The 21,140-nt window shown below is 37.0% G+C and overlaps 1 non-coding gene across 1 annotated transcript; it reads right to left on the bottom strand.

Moving 5' to 3' along the window:
* Positions 1-2,041: 2,041 nt before the first annotated feature.
* LOC121968940 lies at positions 2,042-2,147 on the bottom strand. The gene has a single exon (XR_006108449.1). It is a non-coding gene; the product is annotated as a small nucleolar RNA R71 (small nucleolar RNA).
* Positions 2,148-21,140: the final 18,993 nt, after the last annotated feature.

Genomic DNA, 21,140 nt, shown 5'->3' with positions numbered 1-21,140 from the left:
TCTTTGAAGGAAAAGACAACAATTTTTCACCGTTGTAAAAAATGTTGTCTTTGCCTTCAAAGACAACGGTTAAAAACTGTTGTCTTTGGCCACCCCTTTTAACAACACGGCCTTTAACAACAGTTCAAAATGGCCTACTACAATGATGAAAAACCGTTGTTGTTTGACTTTTTTCTTGTAGTGAATCTCTGCCGTATATAAGGGGTTCTTTCACCATTTGAAGAGGGAGTTCTCCCTTTTGGGAGAAATCAAGATTTGGACGATTCCCCACCTACTTGCAGGGATTTTCCGGTGATATAAGGGGCAAATCTTCAACGAATCACCACCGGGAACGAGGATTGGATCCGAAAACCGTTCTTCATCGTAGATAAGATTTTCTTCCCTTTCTCTTCTTGGATTTTGGGATCAAGATGCTTAAGATCTTCTTGTCTTTGGGTTTCTTTGCTTGTTCTATGGATTAGATCTCTTTGTTCTAGGATGAAGGGAGTATTTGTAATGTGATTTGATGTAAACTCTTGTGGATTTGTCAATTTCCTATTTCTATGATTTTGTCTTGTTCGTGTCTTTTTGATCTTGTGTAGATTGTTGTGATTGGACTTAATTACAATACTTAATTAAATGTTTGAGTATCTTATGGATCTTGTAGAGGTAATTCCTCATTCGATTATCCGAGGGACATACGTGACTGACAAGCCCGTGTAAGGATGATTGAGGGAGAATCTTGAAGGTGGAATAAGGTCATTCAAGGGGATATGATAGATTGTATGTATTAATCTTTTATATCTTGATATGGTTGAGAAGTAATGAATTTCTATGATGATTATCCGAGGGACACACGTGACAGGCAAGCCCGTGTAAAGACATCATAGGAATTATTCCTAATTGATCACATTAGATATAGATTTCAGTCCTAGGTTTGTCGTCTATTGCAAGAGAGAATTGGCAATCCTCTACAAATGATGGACAATTGAGGAATAAGATTTGGTAGATCATTTACATTGAATAACATTACAACGAAACCAAAACTCCTAGAACATCCTTTTATCATAGCCCTTATTCCTGTTTCTATGTTTTTACTTCTATGCTTTATTTTCTATAGTCTCACTTAGTTTTATAAATTAATTGATGAGTTGTTTAGCTAGTTTGAGTTGAGATATCTTTAGTGGTTATAACCAGTCCCTATGGATACGATATCTTTCTTTATTACTGACAACGTATCCGTACACTTGCAGAATGTTAACAAGTTTTTGGCGTTGTTGTCGGGGACTGAGCTTATAACATTAGAGATTATCAATTGAATTAGACTAAACATAACTTTTCTTTTCTTTTCATTAGCATAGTTGTAACTAATCTTTAGAATTCTATTTTCATCACTTGCATATCTTTCTACTTCTTGACAATTTATTTTGTTGCAATTCTAATTCTAATTCTAATTCTAATTCTTGATTTCTAGCATTTTAGTCTAGCTTTTCTCTGTTTTTCTTTTGATCTAACTTTTCTCTTTCTTTCTTCTTTTCTTTTGAACAAATATATCTTTCAATCTTGTTCTTGTGTATGCGAAGATCTAACTTTGCAGGAGAACTTCTTCCTTTAGACCCAGAAATAGATAGAACATTTCATAGAAGAAGAACTTCACAAAGACATCAAGAATAACAAGAACATTCAAGCATGACAAATAGACCATTAAAGGATTATGCAGCACCCTATGCTAAAGGGTTTCGATCTAGCATTTCAAGACCTTCTGTTGAAGCAAATAATTTTGAGATCAAACCTGCTATTATTTCTATGATGCAGCAGAATCAGTTTGGTGGAGGACCACATGAGGACCCAAATCAACACTTGGAGGTCTTCTATGAGATATGCGGTACAATGAAAATGAATGGTGTTCCTTCTGAAGTAGTGTGTTTATTATTATTTGGGTTTTCTTTAAGAGACAGAGCTAAGCAATGGTTAAACTCTTTAGCTCCAAATTGCATCACCACATGGGAACAATGCGAGCAACAATTTTTGGACAAATTCTATCCACCTAGTAAAACGGCTCATATGAGGAATCTTATTGCAAGTTTCAAACAAGCTGACTCAGAATCTTTATTTGAAGCTTGGGATAGATATAATAATATGCTCAGACAATGCCCACATCATGGCTTGGAGAAGTGGTTAGTGTTGCATACTTTCTATAATGACATTAATTATCATACTAAGGTGTCCTTAGATTTAGCTGCTGGAGGGGCACTCATGAATAAAAGCCTAGATGAAGCTGAGGAAATAATTGAAAGTGTAGCACAAAATCATCATCAATGGGCAAATGAGAGAAGTGGTGGCTATTCTTGTGTAAACCCAACAAAAGTATCAGGAAAGTTTGATGTTGATGCAGTTACTTTAATGGCTGCAAAACTAGATGCTCTTACAAAGAAATTAGAAAGCATGGGAGCTAATTCAAATACGGTCAATGCCATTGTATCTACTTGTGAAGTATGTGGAAGTTTTAATCACTCTAGTGACTCATGTCCTTTGGGAGCTATCACTACACAAATCAATCAATTGGAGAAATGTGATGCAATCATGAGTTTTAATCAGAGACAGAACAACCCATACTCAAATACATACAACCCCGAGTGGAAAAGTCATCCTAATTTTTCTTATAGAAATAATCAAGAGCAAGGACCATCTATGGGGGCAAAACCTAATTTTCAGTCCGGGCAGCAGAATTTTCAACAACAACAATCTTTTCAAGGCTTTACAATGTCTAAAATTGAAAAGATGTTTAAAGAAATTATCTCAAATTAGAATGAAATGAGGCAAGATATTTTGAAGTTTACTCAGAGAATGGATAATTCTGAAAAACATCAAAAGATTTAGGATAGTCAAATTGCCCAGTTAGCTTCCTCATCTTCCAGAGCACCAGGTCAAGTTCCTAGAAAACTTGATGTTGATCCTATGGAGCACCGCAATCGAATTGAACTTAGGAGCGGACGGACCTTGGGAGATCCCCAAGTGACTACTCAAAAAGGGATGAATTTTGAAGAAGAGCTTTCTCCTTCAACACAAGAACCTATTCAGGTTCGAGAGGATGAGGAGAGTACCGCTAAGGTTGAAAAGACTCTTCCACTTTGCTCACAAGTCAAGTAGTTCCTTTTCCTCAAAGACTTGTTATGTTTAGGAAGGATGAAGAGTTTGGCAAATTCTTGGAGAAAGTCAAAGCGATATGTATTGAAGTTCCTCTCATTGATGCAATCTTACAAATGCCCAAGTTTGCCAAATTCATGAAGGACATCATGTCAAGTAAGAGAAGAAGAGGAAACATAGAGACTATAGCACTTACGAAGGAATGTAGTGCTCTTTTTGAAAAGAACATTTCCCCAAAGTTAAAGGATCCAGGAAGCTTTTATATTCCTTGTAACATAGGATTTGAATTTATTGAGAAAGTTTTTTGTGATTTAGGGGCAAGTGTTAGCCTCATTCCTTATTCTATTTGTAATAAACTATGTCTCAAAAACTTTAAACTTACTACTATGGTACTGCAACTAGCTGACCATTCCTATAGGTACCCTATGGGTATCATTGAAGACGTGCCAGTAGAGGTAGGTGGGAGTATAATTCCCACAAATTTTGTAGTAATTGACATGGAGGAGGATCCGAAAATTCCTATCATATTGGGAAGACCATTCCTTGCTACGACTGGAGATATTATTGACGTTAAAAATCATAAAATCTCTTTGGTAATTGGTAAGGAAAGGTTGGAATATGATTTATCTAATGCCTCTAACCATGTCTCTTCTCTTTTAAATGTTTATAGCAAGGCAAACATTTACAAACTTGAGGAATGGAATTTCCATCCCCATGGGAGGCCACCAAATGAGGAGTATACTTTGGTGGAAGATGTTGGGAGAAAGCCTCCCAACGGAAATGAGAAATACATCTGCCCTCCACGGGCAAGAAAAAGAGAGTAATGATTATATTGGTCGAGCTAAAGACCCTAAACAAGCACTTCTTGGGAGGCAACCCAAGGGTTCTTTTAGTATTCCCAGTTTCAGTTTTCATTTTATTGTTAGTACTTTTAAACTTATTTTTTACTTTTCAAGTTGAAAATTTTGCTTCCATGAGCTGGCCATGACTTCTTCATGGGCATGGAAGTGTTAGAGAAGCAAGGAAGGAGTGAAATTATCTTTTGGGAGTAGAACAGAGCTTGGCCATGTGTCATACACAGCCAGGTATATCCTGCAGAGAAGGGGGATGCTAGGGTCGTGTCAACATGACACGACCGTGTGAGGTCTCTTGAGAAGAGAGATTGCCCGACCGTGTACCAGACACGACCGTGTGGTGATTCCAAAGGAGGAAAGAATCTCGACCGTGTCCCATGCACGACCGTACGAGCTGAACCGAGGAGAAGAAGGCTGAGGACGTGCATATTTGCATGACCGTGTAAAGTAACCCGATAAGGAAAAGGATACGACTGTGTCTCACACACGATGTGAAAATTCATCCGAGGAGGAGATGGCTGTGGTCGTGCTAATTAGCACGACCGTGTAAATTCACTTGAGACGAAGATGGACATGGCCACGTCTCAGACACGACCGTGCGAATAAGAAGTGAATTTGGCGATGTGATAAAACATGACCCAGTCCATACCCTTAAAAGGGGTTAGGGCACGGGGGTTTGGGAAACACACGACCATGTCCGCCGCACACCTCTCTCTTTTTCCTCTTCCTTTCTCATTTCCTTATCTCTAGGGTTTCAAACTACCTCTTCTAATCTATTCCTCTCATTCTTCCTTTAAAAGGCTCAATCTCTTCTACCATGGCAAATGTGATCAAGGAGATTTCACCCACAAGAAAAGGGAAGGAAAAAATGGTTTCAACAAAAGAAAGAAACTCTTGTTTCAAAGGTATCTCTAACAACTTTGATATCATTTTTTCTAGCAATGAACAACAACTTAGATATTTTTCTTTATGTAAACGCTCACTTTTGAGTACTAAATTTGTGGATAATACAACTTTGGATATGTTGGGATTTAGGGATGATATAAATTGGTTATTTGGAAGAATAGGTTGGAATGGGATAATAAATATGAAATACCCTACTTACCCTAGAATAGTTTGAGCTCTATAATAGTTGATAATGTTCAAGGTGGGGGTAAACTAAAATTTTGATTACTTAATGAAAATTATGAGTGGACGTTAAGTGATTTTAACACTTGTTATGAATTGCCAAAGGATGGTGTGTGTATGATCTTACCTAAATTTGTGAATTCATGTTTTTGGCAACAAATTTCTGAATAATCACATTTCAACCTTCACAATTCTAAAGCTCCTCATATTATTAATCCCATTTTTAGATATGTTTATTTAGTTATGAAAAATACTATATTTGGGAGAGAGGATAAAGAGGGGTTAGTAAGACTTGTAGACTTGTATTGTTTATGGGCAATGGTTGAAAATGTTGTAATTAATTCTGGTTATTTCTTTCTTAAGCATTTAGTGAAATTGGGAAAATCAGATTCTACTACACCTATTGTTTTAGGAGAATTGTTAACTCAAATAGTTTTGGTGTTAGGGTGTGATTTAAGTGAATTAGAAATGATTGATAATTCTTGTAGATTAGACTTGAATTCATTTTTAACAACAAAGATGATAAGGTGTGAAGAACATGGATATAGTCTTCTTATTAAGAACAATTTCCCTTTAAGATTGCCCAATCATGATCTTACTACCATTCATATCAAGGAAAATTGGCGGTTAAAATTAGCAAGTCAACATTCTAAATTGTTGTCAACTTTAGTTTCAAGAAATGTTCCTTTAGTTAGTCGTAATGTTTATAGTTTTAATTTCAAAGAACTTCAATATGTTTTGGACAATATTCATAACGATTTAGACTCGACTAGCAATTTTATTACAAGTAATGAATGCATGAAAGAGGAACACTATAAAAAATTGCAAGAATGTTTTAAAAGTGAGAGAGAATTGTGTGAAAAGATTTCAAGAATTATGAATTCTTATAAAACTCAAATGGAATTTAATGAAGATTTTAGAGGCTTTATGAAATTTTTGCAAGAAGATATAGACAAATTGTTTGAATATCATAAGTTTTTTAGAGATGAAGTAAGATGGTTTATTAATGCCTTTCCCCTTCCTGAATTTTCTGATTTACCACCTCCTCCACGATATTGATTTCATCGGGATGATGAAAAGTTTAAGTCGGGGGGGGGGGGGGGGGGGGGGTTTGAAAACCTGAAATTTTTTTGCATTTTCTGTTTTGTTCTGCAGTTTACTTTGTTTTACATTTGTTATTGTTTTGCTTTGATTGTTTTGATAGTCACTTGACTGTCTTTTGAAAAGTTTTGTGGCATACATCTTGAGAACATCAAACTTCACTTATATGCTTTCTTGTCTTTTAGTAAAAATGTTAGCACGTTTATTATCTTGATTCATGATGTTTTAAATGATTCGAGTAATATGCTTAGTGCATTTCTTTTGTCTATCTTGAGTAGCATGGAATAAGCTAAGTATCATATGGAGATACGTTTGAAATTTGACTTGACCTTAAGCATCTTACCTTCACTATATTTGAGCTTGGATAGTTGATATCATTGAAATGGTTATGATTCATCTTGTTTGCTTAGTACTTGGTTTCCATGATGATTTCTCAAACTTCATTTTGGTTACTGGATGATGCTCAAATCATGTAAGCTCATTTGGAAAAATCAAAATATCCCTACATTTGTGCTAAAAGTACATTTGTGAATAAATTTTGCACAATGCAAATTCTTATATAAAAAAAAAGTGAATAAGGGATATAAAAAATAGTTGTCGTGAGTGGAATCTAGCAAGTCACCCCTTTTAGACCGAGTTAGGCTACTGGGGAAATGACTGCTTAGCTTCTCTTGAGATTGAGCATGCTTTTGAGACCTTGGGTTGATTGAGAAATACGAACCAAGTGTGTGGCAGGTAAGTGCCTATCACCGTAAACATTAGGAACTCATCTGAATGACGACTTGACTAGGACAAAGATTAAAACTTGAAAAGTTTGGGTCACTTTTTTCACTGTGCACAAGAGACTTATGCTTGAGTCATACTTGACTTGTTTCCATGATCATGCTTGTTAATGAAACTTCTTGATAGAGTTAGGAAAATACATTAGGGATTATGAATGCATTGTAGAGCATATGAATTAAGATTGTCGCATTTTTGCTTGAGGACAAGCAAAAGTCTAAGTCTGGGGATGTGATGTGCGTAGATTGTATACACTTGTTTAGCATGTTTTGACGCACATTCATATATTTTGCGCATGCTTTATCTATGCATTTTCGTACTTCCAGCTTTACTTTTAGCATATTTACTCTTTTTGTTCGAAGATCTACTTTTGTCATTTTCTGTATGCAGGAGTCATATTTGGAGAAGAATTTATGATCGAGGCCAAATCAGCAAGCTAATGAAAGGAGGAAAACACCATCTTGGAGTGCCACTCGGCCATGTTTGAGAGAGTGACCTAGGTCGTGTGGTGATGCTCACCCGTGCAAGCCTTGCAGAGTCAAAGCAGTACATGGCCGTGTCTTAGACACGGCCGTGTAAGCCTTCTAGATGCTAAACAAGGCCTGGTCGTGTCCCAGACACGACCGTGCATGAGTTCCAGAACCGGAGGCAGCACAGGACGTGTAGATCTACACGGCCGTGCAAGGATGGCAGTGGAAGAACATGTCATGGCTGTGTGCACTATACGGCCGTGTGAGATGGGTAGTGAAGGGAATGACTTAGGCCATGTCTAACACATAGTTAGGTCTCGGGGCCGTGTGGCGCCTAAACTCTCTGCCCTATATAAGGGTTTCTTTCACCATTTGAAGAGGGAGTTCTCCCTTTTGGGAGAAATCAAGATTTTGGTGATTCCCTACCTACTTGGAGGGATTTTCCAGCGATCTAAGGGGCAGATCTTCAACAAATCGACTCTGGGAACGAGGATTGGATCCGAAGACCGTTCTTCATCGTAGATAAGATGTTCTTCCCTTTCTCTTCTTGGATTTTGGGATCAAGAAGCTTAAGATCTTCTTGTCTTTGGGTTTCTTTTCTTGTTCTATGGATTAGATCTCTTTGTTCTAGGATGGAGGGAGTATTTGCAATGTGATTTGATGTAAACTCTTGTGGATATTTCAATTTCCTATTTCTATGATTTTGTCTTGTTCGTATCTATTTGATCTTGTGTGGATTGTTGTGATTGGACTTAATTACCATACTTGATTAAATGTTTGAGTATCTTGTGGATCTTGTAGAGGTAATTCCTTATTCGATTATCTGAGGGACATACGTGACAGATAAGCCCGTGTAAGGACAATTGAGGGAGAATCTTGAAGGTGAAATAAGGTCATTCAAGGAGATAGGATAGATTGTATGCATTTATCTTTTATATCTTTTATATCAAGGGGGTGGTAACCCAAGGTCATAGGGGATGGTAACCCTATGCGGAAAGTCTTGGCGGGTCGAGAGATTCAGGCAAAAGTCCTAGGGGGTGGTAACCCTAGGTGAAAAGTCCTGGTGTCGCGAACCAGGTGGAAGACTAGACGGGCCGGGAAGCGGAAGTCCAGCAAAAAGTCCGGAAGCTTCGAACGCTGAGAAAAAGTCTAGTTGATCTGGAGGATCACACTAGCAACAGGTAAATCTCCTGAGTGGAGTAGGTGAGGACGCGTTCGCCGTAGAGGGAATAGTAGGCATCGGGTCGACCTAGGGTTTCCGGTTGGAAATCCGAAGTCAGACCCGGACAGTCCGATGACTGTCGACTATCATTTGTTTTATCATTTCTATGCTAACTTTGTTTTGCAGGGTATGTGTTAGGGACTCAAACATTTTGCAGGAACAAAGAAGCAACTTAGGCCTCAGATGAACAGTGTCCGAGGCGCCTCCATGGGGCTTGGAGTAGCCTCGGGTGCAAGCCGAAGCTAGCTGTCCAGAGGAGCTGGAGGTGCCTCGGATGAAGCTGGAGGCACCTTGGACCAGGGCTTGAAGGCGCCTTGAGGAGGCTTGAAGGCGCCTTAAACCTAATAAGGTGCGACCAGGTTTACGCTGATCCACCTGTGCGACTCGGCGGCCTAGAGGCGCCTTGGACAGGCTTGAAGGTGCCTCTAGCACAGTATAAAAGAGGGGTCGAGGCAGCAGCTCAAAACAACAACTTCCGAGCAATCCTAAAGCTACAAGCTGCTAACGAGATGATCCCGAAGTGCTGCAACATCATCCCAACGACCCGGATCTTCAGCTTTCATTTCTTTGTTGTCGGTATTAAGGTAATTACTATTTTTCTCTGTACTTAGCTTGTAATATATTTTCAAGATTATAAGTGTTGCCCAACGTAAATGCTCAACGAGCGTGGACCTTGGAGTAGGAGTTGCTCAAGGCTCCGAACCAAGTAAACTCCTCGTGTCTCTGTGCGTGATATTCTCTTTACTATTTTCCACTGCGTTTATTATCTCAATTAGTTTTACGATTCCTAAATGAATGAAATAACTATGAGCGCTATTCCCCCCCCCCTAGCGCTTTCGATCCAACATTCTCTCTTATTTCCCCAAGAAAAATTATACTCATGGGCTTGTGGTTCATTACATAGTCCTCTTCTAAAAATCGGACATTGGGGTGTACCAGGTGCAGACAATTGGGATTGAATCCTGACCTCTGATAAGTAACTCTTAAACTCTCCTAAGAGTTACTCTTCACCACGATCAGACCATATTGTCTTGATACTTTTACCATGACGTTTCTCCACATTAGTCTTGTACTCTTTGAACTTATCAAAGCACTCAAACTTGCGGCGCATCAAGTAAATGTACCCATATCTTGAATAGTCATCTATAAAAGAGACAAAATATTCAAAATCACCTCTTGCCTAGATAGTCATAGGACCACACAAATCAGAATGAATATATTCCAACACTTCTTTGGCTCTATACTCCTTTGCCTTAAAAGGCCTTTTGGTCATTTTTCCTTCCAAGCAAGACTCACAGGTCAGAAAGTTTTCCACTACTAATTAACCCAAAGGTCCATCAGCTATTAACCTTTAAATCCTACTCAAGTTAATATGACCCAACCTTAGATGCCAAAAATATGTTTGGTTCATTTCCGAAGGTTGCTTTCTCTTATTAGAATTAGAAGATGTGTTATTGATTTCCATTTGTTGCATCGTGGGATTTATTGGATTAAGAGTATACAAATTGCCAACCAACGCACCAGAACAGATAACTACCCTATTTTTCTTGACAACTACTTTGTCATGGAAAGAAATAGAATATCCATCCATGAATAATTTAGAAACTGAAATCAAGTTCTTTCTAAAACATGGTACGTAAAGACAATTTTTCAAAATCAAAGTTTTATTCCTATCAAAAGATAAATAAACATCTCCCACTGTAACAGCCGCCACTCTCGTAGCATTGCCCATGTAGACGGTGATTTCCCTTTTATGTAGTCGTCTGGTTTCCTAGAACCCCTGCAATGAATTGTAGACATGATTAGTGGCTCCAGTATCTACATACCAGGTACCGGTAGATAACATCACTAGACATGTTTCAACAACTAATAAATAAGATATACCTTTATTGTTCTCCTTTCTACGAGGACAATTCACCTTCCAATGTCCAGACTGCTTGCATGTGAAGCACTTGTCCTTTGGCTTCTTCACACTTGCCTGCGGCCCAGTCCCTTGAGGTTGAATCACTTTCTTTGCTAAACCAATTTGTTTCTTCTTCTTCTATCCACCTTTTGGCATAGAGGCATAAACATTTTCAGTAATGTGAACTTGAAAACTTTGATGATATAGCCATTCTGCCACTTGGAGTTCTGTTAGAAGTTCCACCAATGAATAAATCCTTTTGTTCATGTTGTAATTTAGGAGGAACTGCTCAAAACTCTTGGTCAACATTTGGAGAATGATATCGACCTGGGTTTTTCCTATCGATTCTAGCTCCAAGGACTTCCATCTCATTCAAATGAGCCATCATCTTGAGGATATGATCCCTTACGGATGTCCTCAGTCATGGTTGTCGTCAATAAGTTTCTCATAGCCTCCTGCCTGGCAGCCCGATTCTGGTGTCCGAAGAGTTTTTTGAGATTGAGCCTCATGTCATAGGTTGTGGGTAAAGCCTGATGCTGATGTTGTAGCACATTTGGTATAGAAGTTATGATGTAACACCGCGCCATTTCATCTGCCTTGATCCATTTCCTACGTGTCTTTATCTCCTCTTCACTAGAATCCTTATCAGGCACGCTAGGACAGACCTCAACAAGTATGAATTTGTATTCTTCAGCAGTTAAGACAATGTCCAAGTTCCATTTCCAATCAATATAATTTGAACCAATAAGTTTATTTTCTTTTAAAATAATAGCAAGAGGATTGAAAGCCATTTTGAAATCCTGAGAATCACAAAATAAAATACTTGGTCAAAACTTTAGAATTTAAAATAATATTGATTCCTCAAACAATATAATTTAAATTCACCAACACCTCAAAACACCATGAATTTCGTATGCCACGATAGTGTGGCCGTATATTAATTCAAATATTTGTAAGAGGAGGTTTTACCTATTAATTTTATTATCCTGTCAACCTAACTTTATGACAAATAAAATTAATAGTTGGTTCATCTTCGGCCACACAAATAATAGTAGTGACTCCGATGGGGATCCTATTAAATGCGCCTAAGTATATACCATTATTTGATACTTAGTCCATTAATTAGGATTGTGCCCCTTCAGATGGAGAAGATCACACATACCTAAATAATTTTCTATAATCATCCATAGAGAAAGTTTGATCTAGTGATCCGCAAACAAACTCATCGGATATGGAGGAAGGTGCTTAAAGACAACGCGCAAGTTTGAATGCATCACTTACAAACCAGTAATGGAGACCGTGAAATTTATTTAAATAATCCCTCTCCTACTTAGTTATTTAAATTGAGGAATTTTAACATGCATACACATCACAGCACACACATCACAGCATATAAAACATCATATAAAGGCAATAAATATAAAAATAAAATTTTCAACTATTATGGCTTCATCCATCATTGTCCTCCAATATACCATCAATGGATCAAGTCGTCGCATCTATCTTGCTTCCTTCTCCGCCGCGCCTCTAGTCCTCAAAATAGCACCACGCATAGCAAGGATACAAGTTGCAACAAAAAAAAAATTACATTTATCGATCCTAAATTTCATAAAGGAATTTACATGTAATCTAAATCGAATAGAATGTAAAAAAATAATAATAATGCAGTGACCGGCTACATTTTAATTATTATAATAATGCACACAAAACAACCTCAACATGCCCGAGGGTTCAAATCACTCACAAATGCAAAAGGCCATAATAGTTGGACTTAGGACGCCTGCAACCACAGAGTTAATCTTTCTTGTACATCCTACTATTATCTTGCCTAAACTTATGTATGAGCAGTGCATAATTTAACCGAAAACCAATCACACAGAACTAGAAAACATGCTCTGATACCACTTGAAGGCGCTGGAATTCTGTTTTATTTCAATTTCCCTGTATAAAAAAAATTATACAAGAACAGAACTTTTCCTAGCAACTCGCATGTTCGATCAAAGATATGTTCGATCAATCAAGTAAGTTCTTGAATGATCAAAGCACACCTTGATCGAAGTACAAGATCGTTGGCTTCTTGTGTTGGTATTCAAAATCGATACAAAGAAAACTAAACTAATTACGTAACGGAATTAAAGAACTAGTTGTACCTTTCTTTTGTAGCTAAAGACCTCTTGATCTTCTTTCGTATTCCTCTCCTCTTCTTGGACGTCATGTGGGTGACGATCAGCTAAGACAAAACCACCCTTCTTCTCTTCTTGGTTTCCAAACTGCTGACCACAAAAGGAGCTCTAGGATGGGCACCTTCTCTTCTTCTTCTTCCTCTTCTTTTCTCTTCTTCCTCTTCTCCAACTTGTCGGCCACCATGGAGGAGGGGAGGGGCACCGACCCTCAAGGAGGTGTTAGAATGTATACTAAAAGCCTAGCTTTTTATATAAACATTTATTTTGAAATGAGAATCACATTGGTCAAATGTGCATTTAGTTAAATGTAGTTGTCCATTTAATTTATATTGTAAATAACATGGTGTATGGTGTCACACAGAAGATCATGTTATCAGTTCCTTATAGTTTATAAATAGAAGCTCACAACCCAGATGGATTGGCACAAACCATCGGAATGGTTGTAGTGTAATTTGGTACTAGTTTATCTTGATTATAAAATTATGCTAGTACACTATGTGTGTATAGAGAAGGATCATTTGAGGTTGTTCCTTTTATACTGACTGCATAAAAGAAAAGAACCTCTATTATTATGGATGTGTGTACTCTTAATCCCGATATAATAACAAGCACATGTACTTAGTATTTATTTCTTTAATTTATCAAAGGGTGAGATTTATTCGTTAAATCAATAGGCCCGATAAGTTGGGAAATAATATTATTTATATGTTGTGTTGTTGATTATAGAAGGAAACTGTGTCCTATTTATTAAGATGATGATGCCCCCTTGAGGAGCTCATAAGGATTGTCATGTAAACCTTGTAGGTGGACTTAGTTCCGACATTATAATGAAGTTGAGTGGTACTACTCTTGGAGCTAGATGTTAATTAAGTGAGTTGTTAGTAACTCATTTAATTAATGGACATTCGATATCTTAAACACAGGGATATTAACGCACTCATGATATGAAGGAGCCCATAATGTAATATGGGATTGGTACGGTAGTTCAATAATAACTCTTTAGTGGTATGAGTTATTATTGATGAACTTGAGTTGGGTGTTCGGGTCGAACACAGAAAGCTCAAGCTCATTAGGAGGCCAAAATCAATTCCTTCTCTAGGTCCCTGTTGTAGCCTCTATGTATAAAGCCTCGCATCCACCCAAGTCATCCTTATGGCCGGCCACATCCTTGCTTGGTGCCCAAGCAAGGGGCCGACCAAGATGGGTTTAAAAGTGGATTTTTAATTTTTTAAATATTTATTTTTGTAGCCATCTACAATGTTTTAAAAGACAGATTTTAAATTTTAAAAATTTCCCTTTTTTGAAGCCATCCACATGGTTTTAAAAAAGAGTTTTAAATTTAAAAAATCTTTCCTTTTGTAGCCATCTACAATGGTTTAAAAGAGAGATTTTATTTTTGTTAAAACTTTCCTTTTTTGTAACCATGATTTAAAAGAGAGGTTTTAATTTTAAAATTTTTTCCTTTTTGTAACCATCTACAATGTTTAAAAGAGGGATTTTTAATTTTAAAACTTTCCTTTTGTAGCCATCCACAATAGGAAATTTAAAAGAGAGATTTTAATTGTTGTTAAAATCTTTCCTTTTTAGTTATTACCAAGGATTATAATAGAGGATTGATGGTGCCTTAGAGGAAATAATTATCTACACAATTTCTATTCCTCTTCTACTCTCCTTGTGGTCGGCCCCCTCATATTCTTATTCTCCCCTTGCTTTCTCACCTAAGGTCGGCGGCATCAAGAGGCTTCAACCATCTTGTGGCCAGCGGGTTGCAAGGAAGAAAGAAGAATAAGAGGTGGTGTTCCTAGCTTTGATCTCTTGGTGGCCGAAAGTCTTGGAAGGAGGAAGGACTTGGGTGGTTTTTGCATCTTGGTAGATCATCGCCCACACGGCGTCCAAGAGGAGGAGAGGAATATAGCAGAAGATTAAGAGGTCTTGAAGATACAAAGAAAGGTATAACTAGTTAATTATTTCTGCTGTGTACTAGTTTATTTTTCGTTTGTATAGATCCTAAAGTATCAACACAAGAGGCTAGAGATCTTGTGCTTTGATTGAGGTCTCTGTAGTTTAACCTAGGGTTTACTGTAAGGAGTTTAAATATTCAATTTCTTTGAAAGGCTTTGACTAGGAAGTGGTGGATTATCTCATACCCAAGAAGGTCGAGTGCCTCGCCAACGACCTGGAAGCCAATCCTTGAAATAGATATTTAATCAACTTCTATAATATGGTTTAACTTCTGATGAACACATGGATTGAACTTGGATTAATATTGTTAAGTTTCGTTTGCAATCCAAGTTTAACTTTTGAAAAGCACATGAGTTGCTAGGAAAAGTTTTGTGCTCGTACAAATTTTTGTACAAGGGAAACAAAACAGAATTTCGAGTAGCGCCAACAAGAGGAGGGGAGGGGCGCCAGCTCTAGCTTGGGAAGAAGGGGTGCCGGCCCTAAGGAGGGAATTGGGGTGCCGACCACAAGGAGGGAAGAGGATTGTGGAAAATTAGATTTTAGGGGCACCACCTACTCCTTTTATAACCTTTGTTGTCAGTTACAAAGAAAGAAAAATAACATAATTCTATTAAGAAAAATCTCTCTTTCTATAACCAAAACCAAGTTAAATCAAACCAAGTTAAACCAAACCAGGTTATGGTTGGGTGGATCCGAGGATTTATATAGAGGCTACAACAGGGACCTAGAGGAGAAATTGGTTTAGGCCTCCTAATGGGCTTGGGCTTCTTGTGTTCGGCCCGAACACCTAACTCAAGTCCATTAATAATAGCTCATGCCACTAAAGGGTTATTATTGAACTACCACACCAATCTCATATTACAATATAGGCTCCTTCTTATCATGAGTGCATTAATCTCCCTGTGTTTAAGATATCGTATGTCCGTTAATTAAATGAGTTACTGACAACTAAATTAATTAACATCTAATTCCAAGAGTAGTACCACTTAACTTTATTATCATGCCGAACTAAGTCCACCTATAGGGTTTATATGATAATCCTTATGAGCTCCTCAAGGGGACATCATCAACCTAAATAATTAGGACACAGATTCCTTTTATAATCAACAACACACCATATAAATAATATTATCTTCCAACTCATCGGGCCTATTGATTTAACGAATAAATCTCACTCATTGATAAATTAAAGAAATAAATATTAAGTATATGTGCTTATAATTATATAGGGATTAAGAGAACGCACATCCATAATAACAGAGGTTTTGTTCAATTATGTAGTTAGTACAAATCAAACAACCTCAAATAGTCCTGCTCAATACACACAAAGCGTACTAGTGTAATTTTATAGTCAAGACAAACTAATAACAAATTATACTACAATCGTTCCAATGGTTTGTCCCAATCCATCTTGGTTGTGAGCCACTATTTATAATTTATAAGGAACTGATAACATGATCTTCTGTGTGGCACCACACACCATGTTATCTACAATATAAATTAAATGGACAACTACATTGACATATATATAAATATAAAATGCAAACATTTGACCAAGTGATTCTCATTTCAAAATATTTCAAAACAGACGTTCATACAAAAGCTAGGCTTATAGTATACATCACAACAGGAACTATCGTAGAAAGTACGGGATACCTTCTATCACAAGGTCCCAAGGTCTTACAATCTAAGACTCTTCCTCTACATGGTGATCTAAACCCTACATCTACATGGATTGTCCTCATACACATTTCGTCAAACAAGTACAAGGCATAATATATTAATCATGATATACACACTTCATTACATAGGAAAATATTTAAATACATAGTTCATACATCACAACACATCACAACTACTTTCTACATTCTAGATCTGGAGATCTACTCCGTTACAAGGGAATTACAACCAAAAATGATAAATAAAACAATCTACAACTCAATATATGGGGATAGAGAGAAGAGAATTCTTATCTTTGAAGTGTAGCGTCCTTGGAAGCACTCCCTTGCTCTGAAGTAGGGCGGATCATTGTGGATGAAAGAGATGTTGGAATGTATACTAAAAGCCTAGCTTTTTGTATAAACATTAATTTAGAAATAAGAATCACATTGGTCAAATGCCTATATTTATGCTAAGTGTAGTTGTCCATTTAATTTATATTGAAGATAACATGGTGTGAGGAGACACACAAAAGATCATGTTATTAGATCCTTATAAATTATAAATAGTAGCTCACAACCAAGATAGAATGGACAAACCATTAGAGTGGTTGTAGTGTAATTTGGTATTAATTTATCTAGACTATAAAATTACACTAGTACACTATGAGTGTATTGAGTAGGATCATTTGAGGTAGTTTCTTTTTATACTAACTATATAAAAGAATAAAATCTTTGTTATTATGGAAGTGCGTACTCTTAATTATGATATAATAACAAGCACGTGTATCTAATATTTATTTCTTTAATTTATCAAATGGTGCAATTTAGCTCGTTAAATCAATAGACCCGATAAGTTGGGAAATGATATTATTTATATGATGTGTTGTTGATTATAGAATGAAACTATATCCTAGTAATCTAGGTTGATGATGTCCCCTTGAGGAGCTCATAAGGATTGTCATGTAAACCCTGCAGGTGGACCTAGTCTGGCATGACAATGAAGTTGAGTGGTACTACTCTTGGAGCTAGATATTAATTAAGTGAGTTGTCAGTAACTCATTTAATTAGTGGGCATTCTATATCTTAAACATAGGGAGATTAATGCACTCATAATAAGAAGAAGCCCATAATGTAATTTGGGATTGATGCGGTAATTCAATAATAACTCTTTAATGGTATGAGTTATTATTGATGAACTTGAGTTGGGTGTTCGGGGTGAATACAGGAAGCTCAAGCTCATCGGGAGAGCAAAACCAATTTCTCCTCTCGGTCCCTGTTGTAGCCTCTATAAAACCTTGTATCCACAAAGTCCACTTCTTATCCAAGTAATGGGTCGGCCACATCCTTGCTTGGTGCAAGGGGCCGGCCAAGCATGAGCTTGGAAGCCAAGAGGTGGCTGGCTATAGTTTGGTGCCCAAGATAAGGGTCGGCCACATGGAGAATAAAAGGGAAAAAATGAAGTTTTGTTTTGAAACAAAATTTTATTTAAATCATTTCTTATTTGTAGTTATCTACAATGTCTAAAAGAGAGATTTTATTTTGTTAAAATCTTTTCTTATTTGTAGTTATCTACAATGGATAAAAGAAAGATTTCAATTTTCTTTTATAGTCATCCTCATGGTTTTAAAAGAGAGTTTTAAAATTTTAAAATCTTTCCTTTTATAGCTATCTACAAAAGATTAAAGAGATATTTTAATTTTGTTAAAATCTTTCCTTATTTTTAGTTATCTATAATGTTTAAAAGAGAGATTTTAATTTTTGATAAAACTTTTCTTTTTTGTAACCATGATTTAAAAGGAGAAGTTTTAATTAATCTTTCCTTTTTGTAGTTGTCTACATATTTTAAAAGAGAGAGATTAATTTTAAAACTTTCCTTTATTGTCATGTACAATAGGAAATTTTAAAAAAGATATTTTAATTTTGTTTAAAATCTTTCCTTGCTTGGAGCACATGCTTATGGCCGGCCACACCATGATAGAAAAGGAAGTTTTTTTTTTGTTATAAAACTTTCCTTTTTTGCCTTGACCAAGGATTATAAAAGAGAAGGAGAGGGTGCCTCATGAGTAACACAACCCTATTCTCTCATCTCTTTTCCTTGGTGTGGCCGGCCCCTTCCTCCCTCTCTTTTCTCTTCCTTAGGCTGGTAGCACTCCATCCTCTCTTCTCTTCCTTTCTTCTTTCTAAGGTCGGCACTAATCTCTTCTTGGTGGCCGAAACTTGAAAGAATTGGAGAAGACTCTATCTTGGTGGCCGGCTATTTGGAGGAGAAGAAGAAGAGAAGGAGTTTCCTATTTTAGCATCCCATGGTGGCTCAAGAGTCACGAAGGAGAAGAAATGGTTCGAGTGGATTCCATCTTGGTAGATCGTTGCTCATACAACGTCCAAGAGGACGAGAGGAAAACAACAGAAGATAAAGAGGTCTTTAGCTACAAAGAAAGGTATAACTAGTTATTTGTTTTCGCATCATAACTAGTTCATGTTCTTTGATTAGATCTTGAAAAACCAAACACAAGAGGCTATGAGTTTTAGTTTATCGTTTTGTTATCAATTTTATTTTTCGATTTCATGTTTTGATATTATGTTTCTATTGAGGTCTCTGTAGTTAAATCTAGTTTATTGTGAGAAATTTAAATATCCAATTTCTTTGAAAGCTTTGTCTAGGCAATGGTGGATGATCTCATACCCAAGAAGGCCTAATGCATCGCCAAGTTTGACCTGGAAGCTGATCCTTGAAATAGATATTTAATAAACTTCTGTAATATAGTTTAACTTAGGAAGATCATATCGGTTAAACTTGAAGTAAGAATGTTATGTTTCATTCCCAATTCAAGTTTAACTTCTGAAGAACAATTTGGATTAATAATGTTAAGCATCGTTTGCAATCCAAATTTAACTTTAGTAGAGCACATGGGTAGCTAGGATAGTTCTATGCTTGTACAAATTTTTGTATAGAGGAACTAGGACTGTAATCTGAGTAGCAACCAATAGGAGAATAAAGCTCTAGGGTTTCCTCGTAAGGGGATAACCATTCCCCAAGGAGAGGGACCAAGTCTCAAACCAAAGATGAGTCAAAAAATAAGGTTCTTGACCCATTTATACCTCCTCCATACTGCCCAGAAAAACTAGGATTACAGGGGTCTAATAAACTGGAGTTTTCACCCATTAAACCAGGATTTCTCATGATTCACCCTGAATAAAAGTTGTATCTCTTGAAATTATCTACAATCTGATATTTTTATCAAGCCCTAGCTCCAACCAAGATGAAAGTTATGGTGGTTCAAAATTTGATCTATAGTATGGCCGGAGGTCCACATGAATCCGCAGTTGGGAAGCACGACCATGCCATATAGCAAGAGTAGACAATGCTATCTCTCTGTTGGATCTGAATAAAAATTGTATATCTTGAAGTTAGCTACGTTTGAGTATAAAAATCAGCCTAAAACTCCAACTGAGCGCAAAGTTATGTCTATTTTACGATCGGTCTGCAATCTGCTCAAAATTCAGCACAGCTCTATTTTGGCGTGGCACGACCCCGTATTCTCTATCACACAGGCATGTGAAATCCACATGGCCTCATCGAGCTTCCCCTCAGGTTGAGTCACACGAACGTGTGGCTCCCACGGTCGTGGCCTTCTTCTTCTCTGCCAAAGTCACACGGTCGTATGGATTCACACGACCATTGCCTTCTTTGCCTCTGCATTATTGGCACGGGATTGCTGCCTGGCCACGGGGAGATTTGCATGGATGTGTGGGTCACACAGCCGTAGCATGATTCACTTCAGGATGGTCACATGGCCGTGTGACCTACACGGCCCAAGCTTAATTTCTTCTGGAGTTGCTCCAGTGTGCGTTTTTACTCTATTTTTGCTCCAATATGCATCCTGTCAATCAAAATATGCAAAGAGCGGATCTTCGAATATGATATAATGGAAGTATGACATTATTATGAAATAGGGTTCAATAAACATAGATTATGTTAATGAAATACAAGTAGATGTGCTCCAAAACATGCATAAAGTGTATATAATCTACGCACATCACACCCCTAGACTTAAACTTTTGCTTATCCTCAAGCAAGACCCGCAATCTAGATTTCTGTGCGTAGATGGCATGTAATAATCCCTAATGAATCAATATAAACCTATCATATAGTTTTATTGATAAGCATGATACAAAAAATATTTTAGTGTGGCCTAAGTAGAAGTTCTCCGTGCTCAGTGTAATAAGTGGCTTAACTTTCTCAAATGTCAATCTCTAAGCCTAGTCAATTTTTCATTTAACCGTGTTCCTCATACTTCCAGTGATAGGCACTTACCTGCCACACACAAGGTTCATCCCCCATAAAAATGCTATGCATCATCTACACAAGGTCTCAAAGGAATACTCAATATTAAGAGAAACATAGCATTCATTTCCCCAGTAAGCTAACTCAGTCTCAAAGGAGTGAATTGCTAGTTTCCACTCACGATAACTACTTTTTTATCCCTTATTTTTTTCTTCTTTCTTTGAATGTTTGCAAAGTATCAAACTTGAATAAACTTTTATTTTTTAGGGATTTATTTTTCCAAATGAGCTTGCAAGATTTGAGTTTATCCAGTAACTAAAATGTAGTTGAGACGTCATCATAGAATCAAGAGTACTAGTCCAGTTCTATGAATCATGACTATTTTCAAAAATATCTACCATCAAAGTCAAGCATAATGTGAAGAGATCCTAAAACTAGGCCAACATTCAAATTCTTCTAGTAATA

Source organism: Zingiber officinale, chromosome 3B (genome assembly GCF_018446385.1).
Source record: "Zingiber officinale cultivar Zhangliang chromosome 3B, Zo_v1.1, whole genome shotgun sequence".
Taxonomy (NCBI): domain Eukaryota; kingdom Viridiplantae; phylum Streptophyta; class Magnoliopsida; order Zingiberales; family Zingiberaceae; genus Zingiber; species Zingiber officinale.
The sequence above is the reverse complement of the archived record's forward strand: the minus strand, read 5'-3'. Positions and strand labels throughout refer to the sequence as shown.